At 46.7% G+C, this 8,404-nt stretch overlaps 1 pseudogene; it reads right to left on the reverse strand.

Moving 5' to 3' along the window:
- Nucleotides 1–5,464: 5,464 nt before the first annotated feature.
- Nucleotides 5,465–8,135, reverse strand: LOC149747219 (uncharacterized; annotated as a pseudogene).
- Nucleotides 8,136–8,404: the final 269 nt, after the last annotated feature.

Here is an 8,404-nt window from a genome sequence, read left to right on the forward strand (position 1 = left end):
ATGCAAAATGATGGTGCCAGACCAGCTGTTGTCTTTATGCCACATGTAAAACTTCTGAGTCCAGAGATTATACTCCATTTTTAGCTGAATGGGACACTGGGAGTTCAACATACGCCTATCAGAAAAGATGATAGTCAATGTTATTAGGATCTACCAACCACTAACAAATAATCCATAGAATTACATGCAAACGAAATGCAAAGCCATAGAAAAACAGGATTTCATTCAATTGATGGAAGAATTTTTCACATATTGATTCATGGGAGGGTCATTATGGCTTATGCTAACTAGAAAAGCCTGTCTTATGGCCTGTCGTACATACATTGCACATCTGCTTGAACTATTAAAAAAAACACAGAATGCCTTTATCAGATTGTTTTCAATACCTACTTTCAAGATAAGGGCAAATGTCCCCTTCTGATGATGCCCAGGCTGGTTCTCCTTGGAGGATGAGTTTCTCTTTCCAGACAGTGAGGTCATGCTGCCTAGCTGTGTACGTGCTAAACTTTCTCTTTTGAAACCTTGAAGTGACATACTCCATATCTGACGTTTGTTCCTTGTTATGAAAAGATATAAAACTGTGTTTCAGGCATTCCAACTGGAGCCAGATGGCCATGGTGGATGTGGTTTCAGACACGTTCCTGCACGACAGAGATCTTGGATTTCCTAAACTGTATCAAACTCCAGGACACCACCAGCCCTTCTAAAAGAAAGAAAGAAAAAAAAAACCCTGCTAAAAGCCGCCAGCTGCAAACTTATGGCCTCAAGGTCTTCCCCTGTGAGTAGGCAAGGGTTTCAGACCCCAACCAATACTTGCTTAACGACACCCTTACTTCTTGCCAGCTCCAATTATAATTCTTTAGAAATAACTCATGGAACTAAGTGCAACATTGCAGATTTTGCCTTTATAAGCCGCCTCCATTTTGTACTCCAGGAGAAGACAATTCAAGTGCTTCTGGAATCTGTGTCTTCTGGGGTCTAGTTTTCAGTTTGCCAAAAATAAACTCTCTTCTATTCTTACTACAGTTGGTTGATTATTTCCATCAACACAATAGAAATTAACCACTTAAAAGTGAAAACAAAACACAATAAAACAAACAACAAAAAAGAACCAAACCGACTCAAAATCCCAAACTTGGTCTACTGGAAAATAAACATATTTTTATCAACTGAATTGAAAACATTTGAAAATTTATGTAGCATTCTGTCCAATTACAGTACCAACTTTAAGACTTTTGGTAGAGAAGCCATTGATGGGCAACAGGGCTACCAACTTCCTTTCCCATTTCAAGAAAATGCCCAAGCCACTCTCAATCTTTTTCCCCAATTTATTCCTGAAACACAGCCCAATAAAATCTGTCACTGCAATCTTAATGGTCACTTATACCTTCGTTAACCCTGGAAGGGCATCAAGGCATCTGGATGATCCAACAACAAAGTCCAGATGCTGATGTATACTTACCGCTTGATGTGCTGAAGAATCCATGTTGGGAGAGCCACCTGGACTGCACAGAAACTGCTGGCCAATTGCTCAGTTCGTGGAAGCACAGGACTTATAAAAGTACAAGGATGCCTCACCCCTATTTATTTCAACAGCTTCCTACGGTAAACCCTCATTCAAAATTTATGACCTTGAAGGAATCCCACGAAGCAAGTGGAAATTAAATGAAAGGCAAGTTCAGAGGCTACCAGGTACTTCTGAAGCTGCCATCATCCTTTCGCCAGTACAATTTTGTTTCAGGGCTCTCTAGTTTTCACATACTCAAACAGTTTGCTTTCGGTTGCAGTCCATCACTCTGGGTTCCTCAGGATTAGGTTTGGGTGTGTTCTTTCCAAAATGAAGAGCCTAGCTTCCTTGTGTACACTGCACATATCCCTCAGCATCTCCAGAAATCCACTTCATTCCATGCCTAAGTCATTTCCTTCATTTAAGGGTGAGATCATGATACTTCGAATACTAAGGGTGAATGGTTAAGTCCAGGGTCTACCCACACATCACGGTCTTGAGTCCCAACTTCTTGACAGCTTCCTGGGTGTAATCTGAAACCCACCCTATTACTCACATGCAACAGAGAGTCTGAAGAAAGGGGTAGACCACACTAGGGTAGGTAGCATGTTTAACAAGCAAGGGAACTTACTTCTGAAGCTTGTCTTGGGCAGCCACAAAACGATTAGGTTTCCCACCTGTATGCCAGAACCTTAAAAAAGGTTAAATAGAGGCATTAAGGGTTCAGTCAGCTATACTGTCCAAAAGTGTCAACAACATCTTGCTATCTCAAAGTTGTGTCCTTGTTAAGCTTACTTCTTGGGGAAGCCAAGCAGAATGCACATTCCAAGGACAAGGCTCGGGGGGTGGTTTGAGGTCGTTCCATTACCTGGGTCCATCTCCCAGGTCAATCCAGGTCATGTTCTCTCCATGAATTCCAACAACACATGCCCAACATCACTGAATGCTTGGCTGAGGGTAGCCCATCTCATACAAATACAATGTATTCTAAAGCAATGTTCCCTGACAAAATCCCCAAAAGGGAAATGAGACTTAACTGTTTAATGGTTTAAGGGAAGGGAAACTAACCATCTTTAGCTGGTTACTCCTTCTCTGGTCTGGGAATGTCAGAAAATATAGAAAGGAAGGGCATGACACAAGTTGGAGAAGAAAAAGACAATTCAAATAAAGTGGGAAGTACAATGATAGCCCCACAGCATCCAAGATAGACATCGTTATACATAATATGAAAACAAAACACAGGGCTTCCCTGGTGGCGCAGTGGTTGAGAGTCCGCCTGCCGATGCAGGGGACACTGATTCGTGCCCCGATCCGGGAAGATCCCACATGCCGCAGAGCGGCTGGGCCCGTAAGCCATGGCCACTGAGCCAGCGCGTCCGGAGCCTGTGCTCCGCAACGGGAGAGGCCACAACAGTGAGAGGCCCGCGTACCGCAAAAAAAAAAAAAAAAAAAAAAAAACAAAACAAAACACAGAGCCGAAGTACCGACTCACATTTAAAAAATGGTGTGTTTAAAAAAAAAGAAAAAAGAAGGCAGCAACTTAGATGATGGATGACACAGCTGTGTTTGAAAGGAATGATTTGGATGAAAAATACTACCACACCAACATTTCAGTTTAGTTTGGTCTCGTGACAATTCAAAAATTTTTTTAAAATACACAAATTACCAACTTTACTGTATTCTTTTCCCACCCAGGTTTATGAAACTCAGAAATGTGGACTAGATGAAGACAATTAAGCCTATTTAGAATTGGGAATGAGAATAACTATACCAGCAATTCATTAAAATCAATTAGGTTAAAATAATGCTGATGTGAGTGTGTTTACATGTGTGTTTGTGTTTATGTACGTTTGGGAGAATGGCCACTGGCTCTACATAACCAAAACATCATATTTTAACGCCACATACTGTTTGGTGGAAGCACGGGATTCTTCCCAAATAGGAGTTTGCTCTCCACCCTCAGATGCAGCTAGGGCTTGTTGAGAACTGCCTTACAGCACAAGCGGTTGCCTGAGGAGGCCTCCAGCGTGGGCCCAACGACTTTCAGAAGGAGGGCCTCAACTGTAGCATCTGTGAAAGCATAAAACCCCCAACCTGGTCCAGGATCTGTGTCTTAGGTTAGGGCTCCTCCATTCCGGCTACTACATGTTTTTGTTTGTTTCTCTGTCCACTCTAAAGATGGTCATCAGGTGGTACCATGGATGGCTGCCACCGGGACCAGAGCTGTCTTCAAGTCTCAGGAGAATGTCTTGAAGACACCCAGATTCTGGTCCCTTGTTCTCAGGTGCCAGAGATCGGAGGGTGATGGGACCATCTTGATGGATCAGGACAGTCTTTCTCGAGAAGGTGGAAGTTTCTGCGGATAAAATTCCCTGAAGCTTCTGATTAGATAGCTGCTCTCGCCAAAGCACTGGCTGCCAGGCCTCTACCAGCTCCCGACTGGACAACTCAGGTGGTAGGCTGCTTGTGAGAGTGGAGGCCTTTTTTCTGGCAGTGCCACGTGGTTTGCGGGATCTTAGTTCCCCGACCAAAGATCAAACCCAGGCTCCCTGCAGTGGCAGCATGCAGTCCCAACCACTGGACCACCAGGGAAGTCCCAGAGCAGAGGCTTTGATATGCACAGCATCCAGGGTATCCTGAGAGAACGCAGATGTACTTCCACACAGGCCATGAGATGATGGTGTGGGCTCCAATGCCCATCCCTGGGCTCCTCTACAGCGGGCAGCATTGGACACACAAGGGGCTAAGCCACAGCTCTTAGCTCTGTCTACAGTCTGTAGAAGTCCTGCCAACAAAGGATCTGAATGTTTCCAGCCACCCTGATGCAGTCTTCCTCTCACTATATTGAAAGACACAATCCTTTCCACAAGGAGTCCCTTTCCAAATCTCAAGCCCCATTTGTCCTGAGGCTACTGTGTTCAGGCTCTTTTTCCAGAAGCGCTATCCCACTATGTGTGGCCATTGTAACAGATTCTTCCTGTCAAATGAAAATAGAGGTAGATCTGTACATATAGATAAGGGAAACCGGAAAGATGGGACAAGTAAGAATGGACCAAACCACAACCAAGAAGTCACACTGAGTTCAAAGATATATCTGTTGAATCAGTGGAATGTCACACACAACCTGAAAATCCAAGGCACACTTTTCAAAGGAATGCAGCAGGTCCTGTTGATGGAAGACCACCAAGAGCCTCAGAACACAGACTTTTTTCAAAATCCACATGGAAAAAGTACAGGTACGTATACAGGCCCATACATACAAACATGCTAAAATGATGGAAAGAGCAAAGTTCCTATCCTTTCCTGAGTCACGGGTTAGAGATGCTATTGTACCTTTCCCCGCCATTTTTTATATTGCAAATGTTCCCAGGGCAAATAATATGCGAAGTCTCCACGGTATGAAGGACTGAAGCTTTGAAGCAATCATCGCTAGTTAGAGGCTTAAGTTGCTTCCAGTTGCCAGAGCCGACATTCACAGCCATGATAAGAGCTCACGTTCCTGGACCCACGTTTGAGCCATGTCACATCCCCTCCTCTTCTATACACCAAGCACACTTCAGATATACCTTCCCATCTTGCCAGGAAGGTAACGTGTGTGAATGAGTCCTTCTTCTACCTAATCTCCTTGACTTGTTTTGATTCCAGTTCAGGGATGGTGCAGACAGAAGAGTTGGGTCACTTTTGTCATTAAAATGCTAGATTTCCTTAAGGCTTCAGGAAGGGTGCCCCTCCTGGTGTTCATGCTTCCTAAGAGTTTGTGTGGAGCTGGGCAACACTCACTGAGGCAACGAAGTGCTGCCAATAGGACAGAGGGGTTTCAAGTGAAGGATGGGTCTTCTTGCCTAGGTGCTGCTCCCGAACACTAAGGGTTGCTTGTTCCTTCTTTTTATCATTATGGCCCTGCATCCCAGGAAAGAAGGCCTGGAAGGGGCTCGGGAGAAGGTTTCCTTCCTCCTCCTAAGTCTGAGGCCCTGGTGAGCTTGGGAGCGTGTCGAGAAGAGCCTGAAATTCTTCCTTGCTGAGGGCTGCTTCCGGGATTCCCGGTGGTTCCTCTCCCCGTGCATCCGCCTTCAGGAAAGGCTGTGCCTTGTCCTGAATGTCTGAAGCTGACAAGAGTCCATCAAAGAGGCTTGATGAGCTTCCAAGTGCTGGGTGCTGATCCAGCGGAGGAGATGTCTCTTCACCAGAGTGCCTGCTGTGGCCAGACGTGTGTCTCAGCCTGTGCGGGCTGCAGAATCCTCCATTCCTGAGGCTCCCATCTGGAGATGACAACTTGGGTCCCCTAGCGCCACCACTGCATGGCTTGGGATGTGCATGGCCAAGCCAGATCCTGCAAGTGTGGCTGAGGATTGCCAAGGGCAGGCTGAGGGCAGTCTTGGAGGGGGAGTGCGGCCAGGCCAGTGTGCAGGTTGCTCTCCTGGCATGTTCCCTGGGATGGAGGCCAGAGAGCTGTGTGAACAGGTGGAGACCCAGTCCCGGATTTGGTCCTGCTTAGGAGTGACTTGCAACTGCTCCCAGAGGTTCAGGTTCTCTCTTCCCTGCACAGCGGAGTGGGCTGCACCACCATGGACCTCAATGACGAGCCCCCACGTCCCCCAGAGGGAACACGAGGAACAAAGAACGTGGGGGAGAGAGAGGGAGGAGCTGCTGTGGCCAAGGACTGGATGCTCTCAAGCAGACTGGAGGGAGGAAAATGATGAGAGCTACTGTGGGCAGTGGACAGGTGGCTCTGGTCCCACGAAACAGTCAGAGCTAGTCCGGCACTGGGGCCTTCTGCCAGTACCTTCACGGGCCCACCTCTGCTCTGCTCTGGGTGCAGAGCTCTTCAGTTCTGAAACCACATCTAGGGAAGAAGGAAGGCAGGCACATGAGAAGTAAGACATTCCAGATCGATTTGCCCCGATCTGTCTGGCAGAGGGCAGTTTCGGTTAGGCCTAATCTCAGGGGAATTTGATCCAGACCTGCAACCTGGGCCTTGGAAATGAGGGGTACGTCATGTCAACACTGGACACCTGGCTTCCAGCAGATCCCTTATTGATTGGCTAGAATGTCAGGCCCTTCACACACCGCCCAGCACCTCTATTGCCCTCTCCTCTTCTGGAAATGGACGCCTTCAGATCAGGCCCCTAGGAGTCCAGTGGGGAATAGTTAGAGATTTGCATGCACTTCCTTATGCACTAGGCTCTAAGTCCTCAGCTATACAGGCATTGCTCCAAATCTTTCCCATATTTGTCAGTGCCTGGGATCCAAATGAAAAGTCACCTTTCCTGGACGGCATGCTTTTCCTGGATCAGGCGTGAGTTGACATACATGGCTCCAGTCCCTATGTCCACTAGCCCATCTCTTATGGACAGGGATCCAGGGCCAGGTAGGTACCGAGTCCAGATGAGAATCACCTGGGTGTAGATCAACGCCCAACTTTCTGGGCTGGATCAAGAAAGGAGCTCTCCTGATCAGGTTGAGGTTCCTCCCAATCCATGGTGAACAGATGCAAGCCACTTGAAGCACAGCCATAGGTTCTTGATTCAAATGTGAGTCTTTCAGAGACTCTGTCTCCATATACCTATGGATCTGCTTCCTGACTCCTATATTCAAAAACACTGTGTCAATATTGTATGGAGACCAACAATTCGCAACCGGGCAACAGTCCCTCCCCCGACTTGAGGATAATGTCAAAGACCCTACATCATTAAGGTATCCTTCCAAGAGGGAAGGGAGGCTGCGTGGGTTGAGGGCAGGCTCTGCACAGGTCCAAGGGCCTTGAGGCCCAAGATGCGATACGGACAAACGTGCTGCCACACACAGTTCAGCGCCTCCACTTTTATAACCAAGACATCTCTCAGGCAATATAACAGCTCTGCTAAGCCTGAACAGCAGTGATGCTATTTCCTACAAAGAGAGAGCAATGCTCACTTCTCCCACTTTTGTCCTGCCACTCTTTCTATGTGTATATGCACTGCTGCCAATTTGATTTTGAAACTCTTACCTTGGAAGGACTCTCACTTGCAATGCCAGGCCTTTCCAACCCACAGCTTTGCCCTCAATCAGCGGGATAACCACCCCTAGAGCCTACATGTATCCAGCACCATCTCAGGGGTTAACAACCCTTCCACACGGGACAAATCACGTTCCACTCACTGAGAACTTACCTGGATTTGAGATTCTGGAATTCCTGTTTGACAAGCCAATTCTTCTCTGGTTGCAATGCCAGGAAATCAGTTCTTCTTGAAGGCTTGCACAAGGATACTTGTTTGAGATGGAGAGGTGAATGTCCACTTTCTCCTGGCCCCTTTATGGAAGCATTCTGAAGAACAACTAAAGGAGAGATTTAGGCCAGTTGCACATTCAGTGCAGATACAATGTGTGATATGCATGGAACATAATATCGTTTATATGTAATTTATCTTATACATATATATGTAGGTATATACATATATATTTTTTCTCACCACCTTTCTCCCCACTGAGTGCTCAGAGGTACTCACCCAACAACCCTAGCTCAGCAGCCCTAGGATAAAGGTGCTGAGGTGGTGGAAGAGGGGAACTCTGACTTCTTCGCAGTTTCGGGACCAGAAGATTCAAAGACTTCCTGGCCGTGCGTCATCACACCCTACAACCAGGGACATGACGCTCGTATCTGCAACACTAATGGGGCAAGAACCAAATTACCATTGGTTTCCCTCCTAAGCTTTCTTTGCCACACATTTATCATTCACATTCAGAGGTGATCCTGTCTCCAGGAGGTCCTCTGAGGAAATGCACTTGGAAGTGCTGGGCACTTGCTTTGAATCCAAGCCCGAGGCTGTCGATAATGATTTAATTGCCCCCTTCTCTTAAGGTTTCCATGGACACCACCTGGCTCTGCCCTAGATTTCTTCCCCATTGGTTTTGAAACCA

The sequence above is a fragment of the Delphinapterus leucas genome, chromosome 16, assembly GCF_059928025.1.
Source record: "Delphinapterus leucas isolate spDelLeu-1000000601 "Yukka" chromosome 16, BTC_Dleu_Yukka2, whole genome shotgun sequence".
NCBI lineage: Eukaryota > Metazoa > Chordata > Mammalia > Artiodactyla > Monodontidae > Delphinapterus > Delphinapterus leucas.